This window comes from Sceloporus undulatus, chromosome 4 (genome assembly GCF_019175285.1).
Source record: "Sceloporus undulatus isolate JIND9_A2432 ecotype Alabama chromosome 4, SceUnd_v1.1, whole genome shotgun sequence".
In the NCBI taxonomy this organism is placed as follows: domain Eukaryota; kingdom Metazoa; phylum Chordata; class Lepidosauria; order Squamata; family Phrynosomatidae; genus Sceloporus; species Sceloporus undulatus.
The window spans coordinates 128,704,086-128,730,515 of record NC_056525.1 but is presented as its reverse complement, the minus strand read 5'-3'; the positions used below and the strand labels follow the sequence as shown (position 1 = coordinate 128,730,515).

Genomic DNA, 26,430 nt, shown 5'->3' with positions numbered 1-26,430 from the left:
AAATTACTTGTAGCTATTAATGGTTACAGGTGATTTGGGTGGGTTTTTTTCCTGTCCTACAAAGAGTAACAGCTATCATGTGTTGAGATTTTTGTGGGAATGTGTTGCCTGAATCTGGGCATATCTAGCATGTGATGAAAACTACAGAGTCACCACCCTTTCAGCAAGCTAGGTTCTAAAGTTCTGGAAAAGTGTCATGGTCAAAGGCTTTACATCACTTGAGAGAAAAGCACAGTGTGAAAGAGATTGTCAGTCATATGAACACACTATCAAGTTGTTCCAATACCTAACTGAGACTTAGGCTATTCTCAGTTATATATTTGCAAAAACACAGTACTCTGTGTTTTGAGCATTCTTTTGTTGTTGTTAACGGCCTTCAAGTTGACTTCAACCTATAGTGACCTTATGAATGAGAGACCTCCAAGTTACCCTATCCTCAACCACTCTGCTCAGCAATTGCAGATTCATAACTGTGGCTTCTCTGATTAAATCCATCAATATGGAATGTAATATTTTTCTTTTCTTATTGCCCTCAACTTTACCAAGTATTATAGCCTTTTCTAGTGAGTCATTCCTTCTCATGATATGCCCCAATCCCAAACTCTATTCCTAACCCTAACTATACATACCTTCTCTCTGTGTATAGGCAGACACACTAGTGGAGGAAGGATTTTTTTTTAAAAAAAATGTGTTTTGATCAGTTAAGTCTACCTGTCTTGTTGAGCTCCCATTTTCTACTCTTCTTACAAAAGAAATTGCCAGTCTTGCATCCTTTCAGAACACCTGCCTATCTTGAACATTCTAATTAAGTTCACAGTCAGAGAAGGCTATAATAATTTGTTATTCTTTGGATTTAGGCCAGTATGGCAAAAAGAGTTGCCATCATAGGAGCTGGGGCCAGTGGTCTGACTGCCATTAAATGCTGCTTGGAGGAAGGGCTTCAGCCAACCTGTTTTGAGAGAAGTGAAGATATCGGAGGGCTGTGGAGGTTCCAGGTACCTCAACTTCTGTCATACAAGACTAAAAACTGGAATTTTAACAGAAAGAAAATATTTTTGGCTGGTACTTATTGCATGATGTGTCTGTCCTGCTGCTGCCTTGCATTCAATTTGTTACTGTTGTGCACCTTTTCATTAAGGAGAAAACCTGTCAATAAGCTCTCAATGTCACTGTTGTTCCATGACTGCCTTGGTGCACTTGATCTCTTTTGGGGGCAGTTTCCCTTCCCAAACAGTTGCACAGTGTGAGTGAGCATGGGTCTGATCTTCTCCTCCTCTCTCCCTGCTCCTTTGCAGCAATCATGGCTGGCAACACCTTTTCCAAACTGGCTGCTGTCTGGTATTTGGTGTTTGGAAGGTGTTGGCAGCCAGGATGGCTTGTTGCCAACTTCCTCTCTTTTCCCTTGCAGATCTCTCTGCATCCTCCCACTCTCAGCAGTCCCAGTTGCCAACACGTGAATGTGCATGTGAATGTGCTTCAAGAGGGAGGAGGGGAAACACTCAAAGCTGGCTTCAGGAAGTGGTTGGCTGCTGTGACTGCTTGTCCCACCTCAGCACATTCGCACACAGCACTTGGCTTTGAGAAGGTTTGGCAGCCAGGATTGATTGTTCTGCTGCTTCTCCCAAAGCATGAGGCTGTGAATGTGGGAGAAAGCAGTCATGGCAGCCAATCATTTCCCAAAGCTAGCCAAGGAAGCACCTCTTCCCTCTCCTGAAGTATATTCACATACCAGGAAGCAAGTGGCATGCTGCTGGCCTGGAGTCATCCTTGCCAGCCACGTGTTCTGCTACCACCACTCCTCTGGCTATTCCAATGAAACAATGGGCCCAATTCTGTCCACCACCAGCCATGGCTGCCTAAGCATACTGAGCTGACACTACCCCCAGCTACCTGTCCCCCCCCACTGTGACTCCTGTTCCTGCACCCACTGTGTCTCTGCCATGTGCCCTGAGACCAACCAGATATCAAATATAGGGCACCTGAAAGCACCCCTAGGTCTGACAGTGTGGAAAACAGATCAAGTAAACAAAGATGTGGGGGAGAGCACTAGCGTGGAAGAAATTGAGAAAAGAAATAATGCCAAACCAGGATGCTGCCATTCTTAAACTAGTGCGACTGTGGTGAGATAGCAGGCTAGTGTGATAATATCCAAAGTTGTACATTAGCAAGACATCAGTAAGCTGTGACAACAATATAGGTATACTGTACTTAACAATCCAGCAAAGAACATGGCATATTTTCTGTGTTGACCACACTGTTAATTAGATACTTAAATAATTTCAGGAGGAAAAGAGACTGATAATGCTTTCAGTGTGCAGTCTCCCATGCTCAACTCTATTCCACACATTCCAACTGCTTACTTCTTACTTCCCTATATAGTTCAGCTTATGTCCCCTATCTGTGCTCATAGCCCTTCTACTTCTCCTAGAACTATTAGGAGAAAAGCTGGAAAATGATGCCAATTTCTGGCCATTCCACATCCCTGCCAGATGGTCATCCAACTTATGTTTATAATTCAATTCTTCAGAGATAGTCAGTTTCATTTTCAATATTTTCCCTAACATTTAGCTGAAATTTGTTTTCTGGTAATATTCTGGAAGAACAGAAAACAAACTTTGCTTCCTCTTCCTCATGACAGCCCTCCAAGTTGTCCTGATTTGCAGGGACAATGTCATCATTGGTAAGATTGGTATACTGTCTTTTTACTCCATGAATTGTTTAATTGCTTTTAAAAAACTTTTATTAGCAGCTTTTATTGTTTAATTTGTATTATTTTAAATATGTAGTTAGCCCCTTTTGAGTCCCATTATCGGGAGAAAGTTGAGATACAAATAAACAAAATCACCATCACCATCAATTCAGGCTACTCTTTCCCCTTTCAAATGAGTTGCAGTCCTCACAGTAGCTGGAGGAACCAAAGTAAGGGAAGCTTTGAAATCAAGGCGACAAGAACTACAGTACTATTTTCTACCAGACTTCACAAGTTCATTGTTCCTTCCTTCCTTACTCTTTTAAAGTATTCTCACTTTGTTGCTTCCCCAACAGATTTTAGTGGGATTTCCTCCTTCTCCTAGCAGGGTTCCATCACCTCCAAGTAAAAAGAAAAGCAGCAGCTGGCAACTACATCCTTTCAAATATCTGTAAAATGTATAACTGGTCACTGTTTGATTACCATTGCAAGCCAAAAATTACTGTGAACCTACCAGTCAAATGTCATATTTTCAGGTTGAAATTTCAAGCTAAAAATATTGATATGTACTTTGACCTTGAAATTTATTACTGAAAATGACTTAGAACTGGCAGATTCATCAGAGTATAAATATGTATGATTATTTGTGGAACAATGATCTGACATTCAGAACAGAAGATAATGCATGTGTATTAATGACAAGGGGTTATTTCAACTAAGTAGAAATACTGAATATGCTATGAGCTGTTTTCATTCTTTAGATCTTACTATGTTCCCTGGTCTAACAGATTTTGTAAATTTAGGTCTAATAGGTTTTGCAGATTTATGAAGCACTTTATTGTTGCTTTGTGCCTTCAAGTTGTTTCTGACCTACAGTGACCCTAAGGATTTTCTGGGGCTGAGAGTGTGTGACCTGCCAAAGGTCATTGTATCATGTTGAAGGATAGGTTTTGCACAGAGCTTTGGCACTGCTAGGCCTGTTCTTAATTTGGCAATTTTTCACAGGAACATGATATTGAAGGACAAGCCAGCATTTACAAATCTTTGACCATTAATACTTCAAAAGAGATGATGTGTTACAGTGATTTTCCCATCCCTGAAGATTATCCAAATTACATGCACAACAGCAAAGTAGTAGAGTACTTCAGGATTTATGCAAAGCACTTTGACTTGCTCAGATACATACATTTCAAGGTAAGACGTCACTACTTGGGTAATTTTGCAACACCAACTATAACCATGAACAGGCTAGAGGTATGTACTTTGCCCTTGTAATAAGAAGAAAGAAGATAGTGAGCATCTGTAAATAGGCAGAAAACTTTTCTCTGCCATCTCAGTAACTGGAGCAGCATCCTACAAAGATGATATGTAACAAAGGTTCCAGATGGGAGGCAGCCTTCCTCGGTAGCAAAGCTTTATCATCTACAAACCAAGTAGCATGTCCTTTATCTTGCAAGGCTGCATGGTAAATTTCGTTCTGGGCAAATGGTATAAACTGTAATGTCAAAGCTTCAGCCGTGGGTCCCTTTCATCCTTTCTAGGCAGGATCCTTTTTGAACTCATTTCCTGTGAGCTAGGAGAAGCAGAAAGTGAGAGGTATGGTATGGGGAGAGAGGTCAGTCTATGTCGCTCCATTGCTTTGACAACATGGACTCTCTCTCCCCATACCATGCTGTGCCATTTTTCTGTGCAGCACATTGGCAAGGCAACCAGATCTGAGCTGCTCTGTTTTTGTAAGGTGTGCCTTACTTATTCATGTACTGCCCATGAAGATCTAAGTGGTGATTGAACCGTCTCCTTCTCAGAGTGGTAGTTTTGAAAGAAAAAGGGGATGGGGAAAGCAAATGTGGCACTAGTTTTTATTTTCACATGAGCTTTTTTGGACACACTACCAAGTAGTATTAAGGTTTCCAGCACAAAGCGTATTTATACAGTTGAGGGAATAAGATTGTTGTTGTTGTGTACCTTCAAGTTGTTTCCAACTTATACTAAAGGTGTACTAAAGACTATACTATAACCAAAACTTTAGTTCCAGTGGTTTTTCTTTTGTTTTTATTAGTGTGCTTTCTTTCATGCACTTGCTTGCTCTGGGAAATTGAGTATAAAGCCTAAGCTATAACCTCTTATTTTAAGGCCTGTGTCTGCAGCATAAGTAAACGTCCAGATTTTCACATCTCTGGCCAGTGGGAAGTTGTCACTGAAATTTATGGAAAGCAAGAGACTGCCCTCTTTGATGCTGTTCTGGTCTGCACTGGTCACCATGTTGATCCTTACTTCCCTTTGGATTCATTTCCTGGTAGGTGCCAATGATACAGGAGTTTATCACACAAGAGGAATTTCTCTTAATTTCGATTGAAAAGAAAGTGGGGCCAAAACGCGTTCATGTGAATTTGCTAGTTAAGTGAATTTACGTGAATTCGAATTGCATTCAAACTGAATTCCCATTGCCTGAAAATAGCTTGCCATTGTCTGAAATTGCATGTGATCACCTCTCACGCAATAACGTGAAACCCCATGATTGAGTTCGGACTGACTTCCCATTGCCCGAAATGGCGTGTGGTAGTCTATCACGCAATAACGTTAAACCCCATGATTGCTTTCGGATTGCCATTGGATTAAACTTCCAATTTCCTTTGTCTGATAACATCATACATCTTGTATATTGCTAGTTGATTTTGTGAGCCCATTTGTAAGCAAAATTCCCATAACAGGAATATGTTTTATGCCACTGTCATGTTGGGTTCATGTGGCTATATGTGGTGGTTGGGTGCCCTGTTTGCTATACTGTGTTGTGCTATTTTTCTGTGCAAACACTATGTATGTGTAGCTTTGTCCCCAACACTTTTTGACATTGGCTTCATCTACAACTGGCATGCATCATTTGGAAGGCTACATAGAAGACAATGATAACAGAACAGATATTTTCTATGAGAATCCCCCAATTATGGAATGCTCTCCATGGGCAACCTTGGCTTGTCTGACTTGGTCCTCTTTTAACCACCAGGGGAATATTTTCTTTTCTAAGACTTTTGACTTGGGCTGGTATTTTTGCTGTTCATTTAAAAACTTGAAATGTGACTTTCTTGTGTGTACATGTTTTAGGTGACTTTTGGATGGATAATTTTGCAAATAGTATGTGGTTTTAATTATTATGCTACATTAGATTATGCATTATGTTATGGCATTATACATAGTATTTTGTATATTTTATGCTCCAGAGTTTGGAACTGGGAGTGAACTATCCCAGGAAATGTGCTCTACTCCAGAATACCCATGATGATCTCATTTCTTTATTTTTATTTATTGCTATTATTGCTTTTTATATTCTACAAATATATTCAAATTTATTAGTGTGGTTTACAATACAATTAATTTTTTAAAAACATAATTTATCCAGTTTATATAAATCAAAAAAAGGATTTTTGTCTTTTTCTCAAACCTTATCAAATTAGATGCAAGGTGAGATCTTCTTACTGAGAGCCTGCCATAACTAGAGCAACTCAGAAATTTTCAATGTGAGTCGAAGGCTTTCATGGCCAGCATCCATGGTTTTTTGTGGGTTTTTTGGGCTTGTGGCCTGTAAGAAATTTTCTTCCTGAGGTTTCGCCAGCATCTGTGCTGGCATCTTCAGAGGATGAAGAATCTTCTCTGAGTTGCCAGCCACGATGCTGGTGAAACGTCAGGAAGAAAATTTTCTAGAACATGGCCCATGCCCCAAAAACCCACAAAAACCTCAGAATTTTCTTTTACAGTAAAGAGAAAGGCATGGCATCTGGAATATATCTCCTTTTTATTTTCATCTTCTTCACAGGTGTTGAAAAGTTTAAGGGAATTAGCCACAGTTACGACGAAATAATATCCTGCAACACATGATGGTGTAGAGCAGAAATCATTGTATAGTTTAGCGAAATTTGGTCTGTGACGATACTCTCTGGGATCCTCAGCCATGTCACTAAGCAGGTTGATTGTTTTTACCTTTATTATTCAATTGTTAACAGTCCCAGTTTGTTGTTGTTGTGTATGCCTTCAAGTCATTTTTACTTCAGGTGAATCTAAGGCAAATCAATTGGGTTTTTGTTTGCAAGATTTGTTCGAGGAGGTTTGCCATTGCCTTCCCCTGAGGCTAAGAGTATGTGACTTGCCCAGGTCACCCCAGCAGGTTTCATGGTCAGCTGGGAATCAAAAACCCTGGTCTCCAGAATCACAGTCCATCACTCAAACCTGAGCCACACTGCCTTCTCAACATGTACTCAAACCTCCAAACTAATTAACAGGCTGATTCCTCTCGTGGAGGCTTACTGTATGAATATTTACTAGTATTCCCTTTTGTTTTTTTCACCCTGTTCAAAATCACCCTTTCCTCTTTCCACACACAAGTGAAAAATTGCTCCTAGAGTCCATATTTTTCCCTTCTAGGGGAGTATTAAAACTATGATTGCCCCCTTGTGGTCAGAAGCAGGTAACAAGCACTCTTCCCCTGCCACCACCTGATGCACTCTGCACCCTCATTCTGATGCACTCTTAGATGCACCATTAATACTGTATACAAATTGTTTCTGTTGGAAAGCTTAATTAACACAGCTAGTAAACTTGTTGGCTTTTCTTTGTGATTTGCCCTTTTTCTTCCTGGCATAGGTCTTTTTTGAGCACCAGAACAGGCACCTGGGTGGTAAATCGTGTCTCTGATGATGGGTACCCCCCTTAGTGTAGTGCATTTCACCCGTTTCAAAAACTTCCTTCGCCATCTGTTTCCACAGCACTGATAAACCTCTGGGGAGGAAAAACGCTCAACACAAGGTTTAACCCATGATATTATGGTTTTAAGCCCAAGCACAGGTAAGGCCATAATTTTTTTATATTGTGTGTGTTCAATGTGATTAATTATTGTTCAGGGTGGTAGATTCTCCCAGATTATTGTAAATGGTGAAAAAACTAAAATTATAATATGAAAAGGATCAAATAAAAAAACGGACTGCCCATTGTCACCTATATTTTTTTAATGTTTTGAGACTCTTTTGAAAAACATAAGTAAAGATTAAGATATCAAAGGTGTTAAAAATAAAAGGAGCCAAATTTAAGTCATGGCATTGTGTGGACTATTTGGTATATTTTTGGGTAGACATTAACAAAAACGTGGCCAAACTGTGGAAAATTAGAAAGTGTGAAAAAAATTGGGTTTAAAAAATTTACAAAGATAGACAAATATATTGATAAAAATATGAAACAACCACAAAATCCAATTCTTAAAAACAAAATCACTATTTACATAAGTAAAAAAATTAAATCTGGGCATACTGATTACAATAAGAACTTGGATTATTTGCAATAATTATAGAAAATATGGGATAAGATAAAAAAGGATTTTAAAAAATAGAAAGAGTTAAAATTGCCCCTTTTAGGCAGGATTTCAATGAGGTAAAATGATCATACTATCAAAAAATGTTGTTTCTTTTCCAGGCCATTCCCATTATCAAAAATGACATTCCATTCAGTGAATCACAGAGAGATACAGTGGGCTTCTCCTTATGCGGGAGATCCGTTCCGGACCCCCTGCGTAAGGGAAAATCCGCATATGCTTGTGCCCCATAGGAGACAAAAGGGCCCGTGCATGCGAGCCCACCATTGTTTTATTTGTCACCGGCTTCCGCAGGCACATTGATTACAATATTTATCTTGGGCAGGCAGAAAAAGCTAGAATAAAATTGAAATATTTACAAGACACAACGAAAAAAAAAGAAAGAGGAGGTCTAGCTCTACTAAATTTTAATTATGTTTACAAAGCAAACCCGCCTTGTCTGGATCTGGGAATGGATGACTTTAAAAAAAAAAACTTATTGACATTAGAAGCAGGCTCAGATGTAAGTTATGGATGGCAAGCGTATTTATTTTATAATAAAGAAAGTACACGGACATTAAAAAATTTTCGCAGATAAAATCTCTTGGATTGGCTGATCTGGACACCAACATTATAGCAGAGATGGGAGAGAGAATATCCAGTGACTCTGTGGACCTGTTAGACTGATTATTTTGAGTTTGTAATCTGTGAAGTGGACAAGGTTCCTTGGATGCGTCCGGAGGACGACGTCTGCCTCTCGATCCTTGCCCATCATGGTTGACCACCCAGGGAGGGGATGCAACAAAACATTACTACCATCTATAATCAATGAGCATCCCTCAGGAGGGAAGATTTCCATCACAATTAAAGCAAGCAGTCGTTAGACCGCTTTTGAAAAAAAAAAAACCCCTCCCTGGATCCCCTGGTGAGAAACACTTATAGACCTCTCTTTTTTAACCATTTTTTGGCAATGTGATACAGAGGGCAGTTTGCCTTCCAGCTCCAAGCTGTCTTGGATGAAGCTGATTATCTAGACCCATTTCAAACTGGTTTCAGGGCGGGATACAGAGTTGAGACTGCCATGGTCGCCTTAGTCTTGATCTCTGTCTGGGCATCGACAGGGGAAGTGTGACCATGCTGGTGTCTTAGACAATCCTCAGTGGCATTCGATACCATAGAGTTATTAGACCATGGTATCCTTCTGGAACACCTGGAGAGTTTAGGTATTGGGGGCACTGTGCTCCAGTGGTTCCCTTCCTACCTCTCAGGCAGATTCCAGATGGTGATGCTGGGGAAAGGTGCTTTTTCCAAGAGAGAGCTGACATCTGGCATCCCTCAGGGCACCATTCTGTCCCCCATGCTTTTCAACATTTACATGAAGCCGCTGGGAGAAATCATCCGGCGACATGGGTACGCTGATGACACCCAATTTATTTCTCTATGTCCCTGACTTTGCAGTGACCAAGGATGGCATCTCTTCTGGATTGGTAATGGGCTGGATGAGAGAAAACAAACTCAGACTGATCCAGAGAAAATGGAGGTTACTTGCGATAGGTACCCCAAGTCCCAGGGATGGAGTTTTGTTCACCCTGTCCTGGATGGGGTCACACTCCCCTAAGGACGAGGTTTGCAGTTTGGGAGTACTCTTGGATCCTTCCTTACAATTGACATCCCAAATAGATGTGACGGCCAAGAGTGCTTGGTATCAGCTTCGGTTGATATGCCAACTGCGTTCCTACCTGGACCAAAAGGACCTTGAAGAAGTAGTACTTTCAACTGGTAATCTCTCAGTTAGATTTCTGCAATGCGCTCTACTTGGGGCTACCCTCTGTACCAAATTCGGAAGCTTCAATTGGTTCAAAATGCAGCAGCCAGGATGGTTCGCCCCCAACATCTAGGTTTGACCATATACAGTGGTGCCTCGGGTTCCACTGGGCTACTAATTTGTTTCAAGTCACAATTCCAAGTGCTGTCATGATACACCTACTAAGCCCTATGTAGCTTAAGTCCCAGCCTACCTTAGACAGTATTGCTGGAATAACATATGCTCAAAAATGCAAAACAATGGACATTCCGACAAAGAAGAAGAATGACAACAAAATTATTAGAAATTAGAGAAATGGACAAATTAAATGCATTGGTAAGAAACATTCATTGGAGAATTTCAATAAAATTGGGATTTATCATTCGCATACTTGAAGGAACAATGGGGCGAAGTAATAATATGATTTAATGTGAGTGTGAGAAACTTTAAAATTTGGGAAGAGTTATGAACTTGAGATGGGTATAATGAGGAAGACAATATTCTATTAATATATAGATATAGATTATACTATATATATTAATACATTACAGTGGTGCCTCGGGTTACGAAATTAATTCGTTCCGCGGCCGCTTTTCGAACCCGAAAAGCCTTCGTAAGCTGAATTGCCATAGGCGCTAATGGGGAAAAAGCCGCGTTTCGTGCGAAAAAGCCAAAAAAGCCACCAAAAATTTTCTTCGTATCCCGAAAAAAACATTCGTAACCCAGAACAATGATTTCCTATGGGATTTTTTTCGTATCCCGAAAATTTCGTAACCTGGGGTATTTCGTATCCCGAAGGTACCACTTACACCAATACCGTGGTTGCCTCGGGTTTACGAAATAAATGTAATGCTGTTCCCGCTTTCGTAACCGAAAAGCCTTCGTAAGCCGAATTGCCATAGGCCGCTAATGGGGAAAAGCCGCGATTCGTGCGAACAAAGCCGAAAAAAGCACAAAAGTTTTTTCGTAAACCGAAAAAAAACACATCATAACCCGGAACACTGATTCCCTATGGGATTTTTTCGTATCCCGAAAATTTCGTAACCTGGGTATTTCGTATCCCGACAGGTACCCCTGTACTGAGATCTCTTCCACTGGCTGTCAATTAGCTTCCAGGTTGCACTACAAGGTGTTGGTTTATTACCTTTAAAGCCCCACAATGGCTCGGGCCCCCCGGAGTTACATGCGGGAGCGCCTTCTCCCTACATAATCCGCCCCCCCGCACTCTTAGAACATTTGGGAAGTTCTTACAAGAATGTATAATACCAGTTAATGACAAATTCCACATAAGGCATTCACTGCTGCGCGCCCTAAGATTATGGAATGAACCTATCGGAAGAGATCCGTCTCATTACTACCTTAGAGGCCTTTAAGAAGGCACTCAAAAAACAGCTCTCTTCCGGTGGGCCTCATCCACTGAATTTCATATAAAAAACGTGTTATAAACAACTGCTCTTCCTTGACATCTGATTGTTGGCTAATGGACGAATTGAATTTTAGAGAACCTAATAGGAATTCTTGGTAAATTCCAGTGTTAGTATTTGATTGTTGTATTGATTGTTAAATTGTACTAAGTGTCTTCTTAAGGTTGTAATCCCCGCCTCGATCCGTGGGGAGGCGGGGGGGAGGGGTATAAATATTTATTATATTATTTATTTATAGGGATGCCTTGTTACATATCTGGAAAAAAAATCTGGAATTATTGTTATGGGTATCCTTTGCAGGAAGTGTTATTTAGAAGTGAACGCATGGCTAAATTGAAAATGGATGGATACAAAGATTTGTTGTTTTTGTGTATTTTTCAGGCTATGTGGCCCATGTTCTTTTTTTTTAAATTAGTATTTTTGAGATTTTACAAAACAAAGCAGATTTATCTACTTTCCATCACACACATAATGTACTTTTATACTTAGTCATTTTTTTACAAAACTCTTAAACATCCCTCGTGCACCCCACCCCGGAGCCTTCCCTTCTTATACTCCATCCAACATTTTAACTCCTCCTGTGGAGGTAATTTCCCATCTTCCTTTCTTAGTACTTTTCATATTTTTTCCATATTTCATCATAATCATTTCTTTTCCATAATCCCTTTTTACTTTCAATTTGCATGTTAATTTGTCATTAATTGCTAACTTCCAAACTTCTTTATACCAATCCTCCAATTTCACATTTATTTTTGTTTTCCAATTTCTTGCTTAATTAATTGTGCAGCAGTTAAACAATTGTTACAAGGTTTTTTCTTCGTCCATTCTACTTCATTGTATATTGATAAACAATACTATATTTTTGTTTTATCTCATTCTTTACATTCATAATATTTTCATTCTTACTCATTACTATTCCAAACTTTGTACTATTTACATTGCCGCCACACTATGTGTATGATCCCTACTTCTTGACACCTCTCCAACAATTTTTGAATTATCTTTGTTTATATTATGTAGTCTCACTGGTGTCAAATACCATTTCCAGAAAATTTATAATATTTCCTTAATTCCACTGATAAATTTTCAAATGTCTTGTTCCCAAATCTTATTCCATTCATTATCACATATTTTACATCCTAATTCATCTTCCCATATTTCTTTAAAATAGTTTGATTAATTTTTCTCTTTTATTCTCCAGTATATTTTATAAATTTTACTAGTTATTACTTTCATATTTCATCTTCCTCCCATTTCTTTTCCTCTTCTGAAACACTATTTATTTTTTTTTGTGTATATTTTCCTTTTTCTATATTTTTTTCTTCCAATTTTTAAACCATTGTTCTATTTGCATAAAATGTAACCAGGGCATATTTATTCCCCTACGTTTTTCTTTTATATTTTCTTTTCCTATTTTTAATTCCATCCAATTTTCTATTTTATCTATTTTCCTTTCCTTTAATTCTTTATCTAATAAATCTTTTAAATTTTTTGGGAAAGATTTTTCCATTATTATTGGTCTTATCATTGAGTTTTCATTCATTAATCCTTTTTTATATTTATTCCATATTTCTAATATATTTTTCATAAATGGGTTTTCAATTTCTTTAATTTCTTTCCTACTAATTTCTTTAACGAAAATTTTCTCTATTTTCATACCTATCTCTTTTTTCCCTATTTCTAACCAATCCAAATCTGGTACATTCAACATACGTATCTTAAGTGGTTGGCTTCATAATATCCTTTTATATTAGGGAGGCCTAACCCTCCTTTTTTCTGAGACTCGTACCAAAATTGTTTATTTAGTCTACTTCTTTTTCCTCCATTACAATATACATTTAGTAACTGTTGCCATTTACTTAATTCTACCTCTGATATTTTTAGTGGTATCATTCTGAATAAAAATTTTAGTTTTGGTAAAATTTTCATTTTGACTATTCTTCCAAACCATGATAATTGAATTTTCTTATATTCTACTAATTTTTTTTCAACTTCTTCCCATAATAATTTTTTTCTCTTCCATTTCTTTTAAGTCTTTCGTTATATTAATTCCTAAATATTTTATATTACTTTTCATTCTTATCCCTAACTCTTTTTGTTTCATAAACTCCAATTCTTCTTTTTTTGTATAATTAAATAACATCATTTCTGATTTATTCCAATTAATTTGAAGTCCTGTTATCTCTCCAAATAGATTCAAATGTTCCTTAATTTTTCCTATTTTATCCTTTAAGTCTTTAATAGTTAATAATGTGTCATCGGCAAATGAACTGATTTTATGTTTTTTCCCCAATCCTATTCCTTCGAAACAACTATCTTTCCTTATAACATTTGCTAACATTTCTATAACCATTGCGAATAATATTGGTGAAAGCGGGCATCCTTGTCTTGTTCCTCTCGTTACTTTTATTTCCTTTGTAATTCCATCATTAACTATTACTTTTATTGAATTATTACAATATAATTGATCTATTAATCCCCTTATTTTTTCTCCCATTCCAAACTTTTTCATAATTATTTTTAATGTTGGCCATTCCACACAGTCAAAGGCTTTAAATATATCTAATGCCAAAATTCCTGCTTTTAATCCCCCCCCATTACATGTATTTTACTCAAAACTCTTCCTACTAAATTAGACATTTGTCTTCCTTTCACAAAACCACATTGATCTTTTCCTATATATTTGTACATATATTTATTCATTCTATTTCCTATTATTGCCGTTAATATCTTTGTGTCCTGATTTATTAATGATATAGGTCTATATGACCCTGAATCAGTTGGATCTGCAGGAATTTTCTTGTAGTATTTCATTATATAATTCTAAGAGCTTTGGGATTAATAGTATTCAGGTCCCAAACCATCCATTCCTGGACTTTTCCCATTTTTAAACTTTCTAATTACCTCCATTATCTCTGCCTTTTCAATTGGTTTTTCCAGTAATTCTTTATCTTCCTCCTTTGTTGTTTGTCCCCAATTTTCTTGTACATAATTTTCTATTTTATCTAATGAGTTTTTCCTGCTTGATATAAATCTTTATAAAATTCTTCAAAAATCTTTATTTTTTCTTTCATCAATCTACACATCGTCCCAGATCTATCCTTCACTATATTTATCATACTTTCCATTTTCTTTTTCTGTGTGGATCTAGCCAGCATTTTTGAATTTTTATTACTATATTCGAAATATTCCCTTCTTAAATAAATCAAGTTTTCTTGCACTTCATCTATTTCTATCTTTTGCAACTCCTCCCTTTTTGCCCTCAATTCCACATAAGTCTGCTTATTTCTATTAACTATATATTTATTCTCTAATTGTTCTATATCTGTTTCTAATTTCTTTTTTCTTTCTTCCTGTCTTTTTCGAATGTTATGTGATTCTTTTATACATATTCCTCTTGTTACTGCCTTCATCGTATCCCATAACAAACCTTTTGTCACATCTTTATTATTTATATCCCATGTTTCTTGCCATTCCTTTCCAATTTTATCTACTATATCTTTATAATTCAATATCTTGGTGTTTAGCCTCCACCTCTTTATTTGTTCATAATCTTTCTTAATAATAATTTCTGCACTCACCAAAGCATGGTCACTTACTTTTATACTTGATATTTCAGTATCTAAAACTTTAGTTATATTTTTTGAAATGAAAATGTAATCTATTCTAGTATGTTTTATGTACAGCAGAATAATATGTGTATTTCTTTTCATCCCCTTTTACTAGTCTCCAGACATCTATAAATTCCCTATTTTTTTCATTATTTTATTTAAGTTTGTTATATTTCTATGTTTATCCTTTACTGAGGGATTAGATTTGTCTTTAATCTTATCCATTTGCATGTTAAAGTCTCCTGCTATGATCACATATTGTTTTTGTATTTTTCCCACTTTCTTTAACACTCTCTCATAAAACTTTTCTTGTTTTTCATTTGGCGCATATACATTCACAAATACATAATTATCCTCACCTAGTTCTCCCTGTATTATTATATATCTTCCTTCATCATCTTTTATTACCTTATTTATTACAAAATTACATTTTTTTGCAATTATTATTGCTACCTCCTTTGATTTAGAACTTCCAAATGCTTTCTCGTAATTCTTTGCCCAGTTTAGTTTCAGTTCATTCCCCCCTCTTTCCGTTGGTGTGTTTCTTGAATAAAGATAATATCTGCCGAGTCCCTTCGTAATAAAGCTTCAATCCTTCTTTGTTTAATCACTGAACCAAGACCTTTGGTGTTTAAAGTTGAAATTTTCAGTTTATCTACCATAGTACCGTTTATTTATTTCTCCAATGGCTCCATTTTGTGCAACCCATATCCCTTCCCTCCTCCCCTTGTTTCCCCTCCCCTCCTCCCCCATGTCCCATTTACCTCTCCACTTCCTCTTGCTAGAGCACATTGCTCTAGCCCCAGTCGCCAAAGCTACCCCTTTGGAGAGGAGTGACAAAGACATCCCAAGGCCCAAAGAAACTGCCAACGCCCTAAGTGCTCACAAAAACAATAAACTTGACTTTAGACTTGATTGCAGTAAATTCTCCTTTCCTCTATGGAAATCCGCTTCCTCCACATGCTCGCAGTAGTTCTTCTCCTCCGAGCTTTCCAACCTGAAGTACTTCTGCACTTCCTTCAGATTTTTTAGACTCTCCAGTTGTTCTTTCTTCTTTATATATCCCAAGATCTTTCAACAATTGTAGTCCTTGTTCCACTGATTCAATCCTATATCTTTTCCCTGCTTTTTGAAATTTCAGAAGTATATGATGTCCCCATGTATAATAAATTCCTGCTCTTATCAACGTAATAGTATATGGTTTCATCGATCTCCTCCACATTTTCATTTGCAAGCAGTAGTCATTATATATTTCTATTTTGACATCCTCAAATTTTAATTTTTCTGGATTCTTCCTCATCATATTAATCAATCCTTCCTTTTTGTTATAATTCGTTACTCTTACTATTACATCTCGTAGTGTTATTTTGTTCGTCACTGGTCCGATGCGGTGTATTCTTTCAAAATCTGATTCAGTCCAGTTTAGAGATGGGGAGATTTTTTTGTAGCCATTTCAAAATTTCTGATTTCAAATCATATTTTCTGTCTCTTTTCCCAGACTCTGGTATATTTTTGATAACAAAATTGGTTCTTCTTTGATAATCCTGTAGGTATATGAACTTTTTGTCCATTTCAGACAACTTGACTCTGTTGGTTTCAATGTCTCTTTGGTGTCTTCCTTGTATAACTTTGCTTTCTTTACTATCTGATTTTAATGTTTGTACATCCTTTTGTATTTGTTTTATATTTCTTTGTATTTCCATAAAAATTTCAGCTGAATTTTTCCTTTCAAGTTGCATTTGTAATTGAAATTGCTTTGTCATAGTCTCTCTTTCATTTTGTATTGCTGTCAAAAAAACTTGCTTCTCCGCTTCTCTTGCTTGGACTATTTCATTTTTCTCTCTTTCCAGAAGATCATTCATCTCCTTGAATCTCATTTCATTTTCCTGTTTCATAATTTGTGTGAGTTTATTCATCATTTGTTCACAGTCCATCATTTCCTGCTTTTACTCCTGTTCCTGAATCTGGACCTCCTTGTTCTTTTTTTCTCACCCTTTTCTTCTCCTTGTTTCACTAAGAGTGTACTTGAAGGAGGAGCCATTTTTCTAGGGGGACTTCTTAACATTTCTGTTTGTTCAGTTTGTTCTGATCTAAAGAGTCTTCCAAAAGCTCTATCTGAAGGTTTGTCTTTCTCAGTCTGTCTTGCACCTCTCTTCCAAAGTTTCCCCCCTAATATTTTTGGCCTTTTTGACATTTATTTAGCATTTACTTTGTCTTCTCCACCTCCCAGTTTCCTCCTTCTCCATCTTGGCTTTAAAACAGCTAATGGGGGGGGGGGTCCCCTCCTCCTTTTAAACAGTTAACAGTGAACAGTGCTTTTATCTCCTTTTATCTCCTCTCATTCAAGCTACTGTCCATTTATAATTTGTGGGTTAATTCCACCCCAATTTAAGGCAGTTACAAGGCTGAGTTCCTTATCTCAAAGTTCTTTTTAATAGCCTCTAGCTGCCTCATTTGTCTTTTTAATGGCGGACAGGCTTCCTCCGTGATTTTCCATCCAACACAAAATGAAAGTAAAATATTTTGAGTCTGCGCTTGAGATAATAATGGGGTTTTTTTTTTTTTACCTTCTTGTATTCCTTGTAACTTCTTGTTATGGATCCACCTCAAAGAACCAACATTTCCTTCTTTGAGAGCTTTTTTTAACTGCAATTATCCATTTTCAAGCACTCAGAACACTTAGGCAGTTCTTATTCGGCCATTGCTCAGGCCCTGCCCCCATGGCCATGTTCTAGAAGAGTTTCTTCCTGATGTTTCACCAGCATCTGTGGCTGGCATCTTCAGAGAATGCTTGCCTGGAAAAAGTGGGTATATATATACTGTGTGAGCCTGGGAATGCAGGAGTGATTTGCATGTGTCTTGTTCAGTGTTAATGACCGGCCTCAGGCTAATGCAAAAGAGGATTAGTGTCTGCTAATTGGTGATCATTATCTGCTGGGAAAGCCCCTGACTCTGAGTGGTTTCCCATTTGCATTTGCTGAGTCCTCATTTTGCTATTCTTCAGGACTGGTAGCCAAATTTTGTTCGCTTTAAGGGTTTCTTCTTTCCAGTTGAAATTATCCAGATGTTTGTGGATTTCAATGGATTCCCTGTGGATCCTGACATGGTAGTGGTTGGCATGGTCCAGAATTTCAGTGTTTTCAAACAGTATTTTATGCCCAGGATGGTTTGTGGCATGTTCTGCTACTGATGATTTTTCTGGCTGGCCCAGTCTGTAATGTCTCTCGTGTTCCTTGATTCTTGTTTGCACACTGCGTTTGGTTGTCCCTATGTAGACTTGCCTGCAGCTGCATGGTATGCGGTAAACTCCTACAGCTGTCAGAGCGTCTTTTTGGTCCTTGACTGAGCGAAGCATTTGCTGGATTTTCTTCATCAGTTTGTAAACCATTTGAAGGTTGTGCTTCCTCACCACTTTGCCTATTCTGTCTGTGACTCCTTTGATGTATGGTAAAAATACCTTCCGTTTGGGTGGCTGCTTGTCTTCACTTCTCTGGGTATTCCTGGGCCTGGCAGCCCTTCTGATGTCTGAGCTGGAATAACCATTAGCCTGTAGAGCCTGGTCCACGTGCTTCAGTTCATCTTCCAAGAAGTGGGGTTCACAGATGCGTTTTGCCTGGTGTACCAGTGGTTTGATTTGTGCTTCTTTTTTGTCCTGGGTGATGGTTGGAGTTCTTGTGCAGGTATCTGTCTGTATGTGTGGGTTTTCAGTATACTGTGTGACCCAAACGTTGGTTCGGTTTGCAGATGATTAGGACATCCAAGAATGTCAGTGTTCCTTCCTTTTCTTTTTCCATAGTGAATTGGATGTTGGGTTGAATGTTGTTCAGATGGTTCAGGAATATAGGCAGGTCTTCTTATCCATGGCTCCAGATGGTGAAAGTGTCATCCATATATTGGAAACAAGTTGTGGGCTTTTTCGGTGCTGTTTACAGGGCTTGCTTTTCAAAGGGTTCCATGTAAAAGTTTGCTATCTCTCTGTTGGGACAATGGGAAGCCCTCTAAGCCCTGTAATAGCAAACTGCATAAATGGGGTGAAAGGAATGGAAGGTAAGAGAAGTGAGCAAAACTTAAATTCATCCTCTGCTACTTACTGTTCACTCAAATATGCATTATGCCTTTTCTTCTTTAACTCGTAGGTTTCTCAGTAGATATCCAATTGCAGCTGATGACCTGCCCAATGCCATCATTGCTGGCAGAGTGCTAATGAAGCCAAACATCAAGGAGTTCACAGAGAGAGGTGTTATTTTTGAAGATGGTAGCAGAGAAGAAAACATGGATGTTATAATCTTTGCTACAGGTTACAGCTACTCCTTCCCCTTTATTGAGGAGGGAGTCATCCAGACAAGTGCCAACCATATTCCACTCTATAAATTTGTCTTCCCACCACATTTGGAAAAGCCCACTCTAGCCATCATTGGCCTCCTCCAACCTTTGGGAGCCATCATGCCAGTATCAGAACTCCAGGCTCGCTGGGCCACAAGAGTCTTCAAGGGTAAGGATTGTAGTGTGTCCCTGAGCTGTGGTAAGGTTTGAAGTATCTAAAAAGTATGTAAAAAACCCACAAAGAGGTTAGAGAGGAATGTGTATAGGAAAGTGACTTACAACTCTAATACACATGTGCACACACGTCTAACTGTAAAAGTATCCATAATGCCACAGTGAAAACAAGTATTCATAATGCCTAAAAGACAGATATGTAAGTTTTTGGATAAATCATGAAAAGGGAAATTATTTTTAGTAAACATGCCTCTCCTTGTTCAATAGTGGGCTTTGCATGTACATGGTGTGATGATCTCTGGGGCACATAATTTGTATGCAGAAGGTTAAGATCTCAGATTCTGTCTCTGGCCTTTCTACCAAAGGATTTGAGGTAACTGGGCCAGGAGGCGATTCTAAGAAAGATGCTCCAATTACAAGCTATTCCTCCTCCTCCATCCATTCCAGTTTGCATGGGCAACCCTGCAATTGAACGTAGTGCCGGCTATTTCCTCTGTGGGCAATAACCATTAATCAGATGTTATTTTTCAGGCTTAATCAAATTGCCTTCAGAAGATGAGATGATGGCTGACATTGCAAAGAAAGTGAAATATAATCAAAAAAGGTAGGAAACCATTTTCACATACTTACAGGTAGGGAATACTTATTGCTCTTGAGATTCTAATTTAGTTTCTGATATGGAGCTAATATATTAGGGATCCTCCTCCTTCCACTTCATCATTTTCTGCTTGTTGTACAGAAGATTGTGAAGGTATTGTTTGCCACAGCTTCTGATTCCTTTGTTTATATGATTCTGTGTTTTTGAAGAGCATACGTACGCTGTTAAAAGGCTACAAAAGAGCCATTCAGAGGCAATTATATATTCAGCCATGTGTGTGTGACAATTGGATGGCAAAATAGGAAATCTTAGTTCTGATGCTATCTACTTTTACTTAGAGTGGCAGCTGTAATAACTGCCTTAGGTTGACTAACTATTAAGATTTTCACACGAGGAAAAGTGACGGGAACATAGTGGGATGCTCCCATCCGGACAGTACAACTGAGTGAAGATTTTCAGATGACATTGGGTGATGTCATGATAATCATGTCATCTTACGAATAAAGAGGAATTCTAGTGCAGCTTTTTATTCATGAGACTTTCCCATGAATGAAAAGCAGTGTTAGAATTCCTCTTTATTCATGGGATAATGACATGATTATTATGACATCACACAATGTTATCTGAAAATCTTTGCACAATTGCATGTTAGTGGCAGCAGCATCCTGCTATGCTCCCATCATTTTCCCCTGTGTGAAATCCTCCAATGATCTAGAAAGGAAATTCTGTGCCATATCTTTTTTGTCTTCTTGTTGGTGGCATCATTTAGATATTGAATATTAATCATAGTTCTTAAATGAATTTAGTTCTGTTGATATTTTAACACTATATGTCCGTTGTTATTTTCCTAATCTGAGGAATCACATTTCAAATTTTGATGTGTAATAGCTGTTATTTTACTAAAGTAATGGGAGCATTTTACTGAGGTGATTTGGAGACAGTTTGAAGCAAAGGAGGCAGACTAAGGCAGAAGTATTCTTGCGATTCTAGATGTTCTTTGGGGATACAAGGCAGAACTAATGGCATTGCAACCTTCTAAGTAATCTATCTGTTTTCCACTATGCTCTGCCTGTTTATTTGTAAATAAAGTAAAGATTACCAAGACAAAATAAGTCTCCAGCATTCTTTCACTCTCTGAAGGCTAAATTTTTCATTTCCTGAAACTTCTCACAACAATTGAAAGGGAAATTTGTTACAAAATAGACCCTTGAGAGCATGGATGAGGCAGAGTGAAGGGAAATTAGGCAGGGTGTGGGTCTAGGGAATGCTAAGCTATCCTCAAGGACAAATTCATACCATTCATCTCTTGTCCCTAGGTACGTACCAAGCCAGCACACATCCTTACAGGTGCAATATGTCGATCACATGGATGAACTGGCTTCCCTCTCAGGAGTAAAACCCAACCTACTGAGTCTCTGTCTTACTGATCCAAGGCTGGCTTGGGAAGTCTTTTTTGGGCCCTGCTCACCTGTGCAGTTCCGTCTGACTGGACCTGGGAAATGGGAAGGAGCCAGAAACGCCATCCTAAACCAGAGAGAAAGGATTGTCAGGGCCACAAAGACACGAGCCTTGCAACCAGGCACTGACAGATGTGCCATGTCTGTCTTCATTAAAGTACTTGGCTGTTTTGCTCTCTTTGCTGTCATATTAGCTTATCTATAATTTGGCCTTTTTGCAGCCAGACAACAAAGTCTTCTGCTTCCATCACCTGCATTTTTCTTCTTTGAGGCTGTTTTTCCATGTTGGTTGCCTTCTCCTCCTGTGAATCTTTGTTCAGTGACCATAACAAACACTTCCAGAATGTACATAAATTGAGAAAAGGACCGGAAGTGGAACTATTTTCTTAGTTTAGTGGTTGGCTTTGATTCTCCTATAGTGCAAAATCTGCTTTTTTGTTTTTTATTTTTTCACTTGAAATTCCAAACCATCAAAAATTTCAGCTGGGACACCTTCATATACCTTCCCCACTACTCTTGTACCAATGTGGACTTAACTAAAAAGAAAACAACACAGAAGAAAAAGCAAACACAGTCCTACAATTTATTTCATGTTTCAGACACAAGTTATCATTTGCATTTCTATGGACCTCTGCCATCACACATTGTAGGAATTTTCTCCTTTTTCAGTGGAATTCCTTTCCTTGCTTCCTAATTGCTTCTCCCTAACTTTAGAACTATATCCCAAGCTAATTCCAAATACAGGCTTGCTTCTGTCTTATGAAGTAAAATATCTTTTTTCCTGTTCTCTGTTTTATTAACTTTGTGGCTATCGTCCTTTCCTGCAAATAGATAAGCTCTTATTTAGCACAGGCTCTAGAGAGCATATTCTAAAATGCTTCAAAAAGACATCAATATATTCTTATACAGAGGAATAACTATATTGATTCATGCATCTTATCTAGTCTGCTAGTGTTTCTGCTGCTGTAGCAGTTTTAAATTTCTTAAAAATAATACATAGTATGCTGAATGGAGGGCAGTTACTGTTATTAAAATGTATGCAATGCAAAATAACTGAAATAACTGAAATAACCTGTTCTCCCAATAGTTTGACTCCAGTAATTTAGAAAGTAGGAGAGATTTTATTAACTAATGAATATAATAAACATGCTTCTGTTCATTTCTATATAAATGTATATCAAATATCCAAAGCAGCAAGCCAAATAAAATACAAAAATCAACAAATAAAATAAAAGGCAAAAAAATAAATAAATAAATCATAATGTGAGGATGATTTGGTTAATGAGGTGCAAGTGGTGGGATCATTAAGTGGAAATGACCATGTTCTCCTGGAGTTTGTTATACAGTGGAAAGGAAAAGCCAGGCATAGTCAGAAACACATTCTAGACTTTAGGAGAGCAGATTTCAGTAAACTTAGAGAAAGACTGGGGGTGATCCCATGGTCAGAAATACTAACAGAGAAGGGAGTTCAGGATGGATGGGAGTTTCTCAAAAGGGAGATACTGAAGGCACAATTGAAAACAGTTCCAGTGAGGAAGAAAAATGGGAGATGTCTCAAGAAACTAGGATGGATGACTAAGGAACTTTCAACTGAGCTAAGCTTTAAACGGAACATGTATAAAAAATGGGGAAAGTGGGAAATCACCAAAAAGGGATTCAATCAAAATATTACAAGGGAGTTTTAACTGGTTGTCCATCCCAACACAAAAATTGCTTAACAGTGGTCCATTTCACCTGGAGAGGAGTGACCAGTGGGGTCCCACCCAGTGGGCCAGGAATATTCAACATCTTTATTAATGGCTTGGATGACAAATTAGGATGGGGACACCTGGCTTAAGAGGCTACATATGAAAGGGATCTAGGATCCAAGTAGACCACAAGTTGAACATGAGTCAACAATCTGATGTAGGTAGCTAAAAAAGCCAATCATTTTTGGATGAAGCAATAAAAGTATAGTGTCCAATAAAGGGAAGTAATACTACTGCCACTAATATCTGGGCACCAGAATTAAAAAAGGATTTTGAGAAACTGGAGCATGTCCAAATGAGGGTGATAAAATGGCGAAGGTGTCTGGAAACCATACCCGATATGAGGAATGACTTAGGGAGCTGGGGATGTTTTAGCCTGGAGAAGAGAAGTTTAAGAGGTGATAGGATAAACCCTGTTTAAATAATTTGAAGGGATGTCATATTGAGGAGGGAGCAAGCTTGTTTTCTCTGCGGCTCCAGAGAACAGGACCCAGAACAAGGGCTGCAAGCTGCAGGAAAAGAGATTCCACCTCAACATTAGAGGAGAACATCCTGACAATAGAGGTGTTCAACAAGTTTGAACACACACTCCCTTGAAGTGTAGTGGAGTCGCCTTTCTTGGAGGTCTATAGACAGAGGCTCGATGGCTATCTGTCAGGGATGTTTTTGATTGTGAGTTCCTGCATAGCAGGATGTTGGACTGGATGTATCCTTGTGGTCTCTTCAACGCTACAATTCTATGATTCTATAATTAATACTAGCCGACTTGCCAAGTAGGGTATCCTTTTGAAGTTGAGGCACTGGGAAAACATTGTGAGCACTTCAGGTAACAAAAATGTAGCCATTCGTTTTCCTCTTAACACTGTTCGTAACTGCACCCTTTTTCACAAAATATAAGGGACAGGTAATTTGGCCTGAGGCCCTAGCACCCCACCATCTCTAATGTCGGCATAAGCACACTAGTTACATACAATTGTGCCTGGCATAGAGTTGTGTAGGCCCAAGGTCTGCCCACATTTGGCCCCAGACTCATGAATTTCAACGCTAAGGTATTTCTGGTGGATTAAGAGACTGCTGCCCATTTGGGGCGGTCTGGACCCGCCCCTTTCCCCGGAGTATCGGGGCTTATCAGTGGCTAACAACACAAAAACCCAGCACCATACACAAAGAGACAAAAACTAAAAACGAAACCGCAGTCATGGTCCTTACGAAAACCGCACGTCAAAGAACAGACCGAGTTAACAAAAACAGAAAAGGCGTGAGGAGGGTTTGGCGCGGGGGAAGAAGCAAACGGGTCCCCGCGCTGAAAAGGGGTGTCTTGGGGCTTCAGCACAATGACACCCGCGGCGGCGCGGGGAGGGGAGATAAGGGCCGCTTGGCCCTTTTCTCCCTTGCGTCAACTGGGCCGCAGCGGCTGTCTGAAGGCTCCCCCAGCGAAGCAAAGCGGCAGCGCGGACCAGTAAGGAGTCCGAAACGGAGCTCCGTTCCTGGTCCGTGAAGGGCGTAGGCGCACCTGACAGGATGTGAGGACGTTCACAGTCCGCAGCCCCACCATCTAGAAGGCGGCGGCGGCCGTGACGGTCCGCACTGCGCGGCCATATGGAAGGGCGCCCGCCGTTTAGGCGTGACGGGCACACACTAGGGTTTAGGGCGTACAGAGCACCGCCTTATTGTAATCCTAGTGCGTGCTCTTCACGCACTAAAGTGCCAGGTGTGTAATGGCCTCTGTTCTCCACAGACTAGGTGTTTGGTTGGTGCCATTTGCCAACATTGCACAATTGATTCCTCACCCTTTCCAAAATAAAACAGGTTTCCTGCAGGTGATGAAAGGAATTGTAACTGCAGACATATCCAGAGAAAGTCCTTAACATCCCAACAATGAACTACCTTTAGTGGACCAACCAAATACACAATTACGTGTTGCAGCAAGCTTTTGAAGTCCATACTGGCTTTGTCTTTATCAGGAAAAGGGCAGAGAAAAAATTGAGCAACGTTAGTCCATAGCCTGCATTTTTGTTTCAGGTCTTAGATCAGAAGGTATGGAGGGCTTATCGGCATGCTGCAACTCCCTCTTTGTCACTGGTAGAATTTCAAAGTTCAAGGAAATTGTAATGTCCATTTGCAATTCAAAGAAGAGGTTTTTCTTGGAATCCAGCTGCCTCCTTCTTTGTGAAGCCACAGGTCCTATGTAGGTAGAGAACACTGGATGTCTGAGAAGTGTTCTGTGTTGCAATATATTTCTCCTGTTTGTGACGAAGAGCCAGTGTGGACTTCAAAAGCTTGCAAATGTATTGTGGCATTTTGGTGGCCCCATAAAGGTAGCATGTTTGGAATGTTATTAGATTTGCTATAATGGCAAACAACTACCAACTGAAGATGTTTTTCAGAGAAATTTCTGTTATGTGAAAGTCTCTTGTCAGTGGTGTTTGTTTCACTTCCTGTTGCCATTTTGAGAGGCATAGAGGAAAAATGTAGGGGGGGAGTGGGGGGAGTGTTAAGGTCTTTGTTGGGTGGGTGAACAAGTAAAAATCATCCCCAAAATCATGCCAACTTTTTAAAAAGTGGAAGATTGGGAGCTTTAGGGAACTTGTGGAGGTATTTGGGGAACTCTGCACTCTCCCTAGACTGTAAACAACCTCAAAGGGTCGCCATGGCTGCTATCCCTGCCCAGAAGTGCCATAGCTGATAAACATAGCTGTAGACTGCAGTCACTTAGGCTCTTTGTGGGTTCATCCAAAAACACAGCTAAAGATAAGGGAGCTCTGCCTAATTTTCTCTCTTTTAATTTGCAGTTCACTTAATGCAAACCAATAACCCTAATTCATCAGTTCTATTTCCAGTGTTAAATATCCTAAATGCACCAGATCCCCTGAGCTAGGAAACTAATGTCCGCTACAGTCAGCAAACCAAACAAATAACAGCAGCTATATATGTAAAGGCAAAATGATATTAAAACTATGTGACAATTTCATGATAGCATCATCAGTAAATACCCTAGAAATGTGATATATTACAATGCAACAATCTCAGCACTAGTACAATAATGTTACACAAATTTAAAATGTACTCCCTTTAAAGGAATATATGAATTGATAACAAACAGTGATGTTACCTACTGTGTATCCAAGAAAATAAAATTGTGTTTGCTAAATCCAAAATGTTGTTACAAGCTCACAGATATAAGACCGTCTAAATATGTATACCTGTATATTTCGCTGCTTGTTGACTCCTGTGTTTCTCAGTGTTCTGTGATGACCCCATCTAGCT

At 38.8% G+C, this 26,430-nt stretch overlaps 1 pseudogene; it reads left to right on the top strand.

The window, feature by feature from the left end:
- The first annotated feature begins 632 nt into the window (after positions 1 to 632).
- Positions 633 to 22,490, top strand: LOC121929045 (annotated as a pseudogene).
- Positions 22,491 to 26,430: the final 3,940 nt, after the last annotated feature.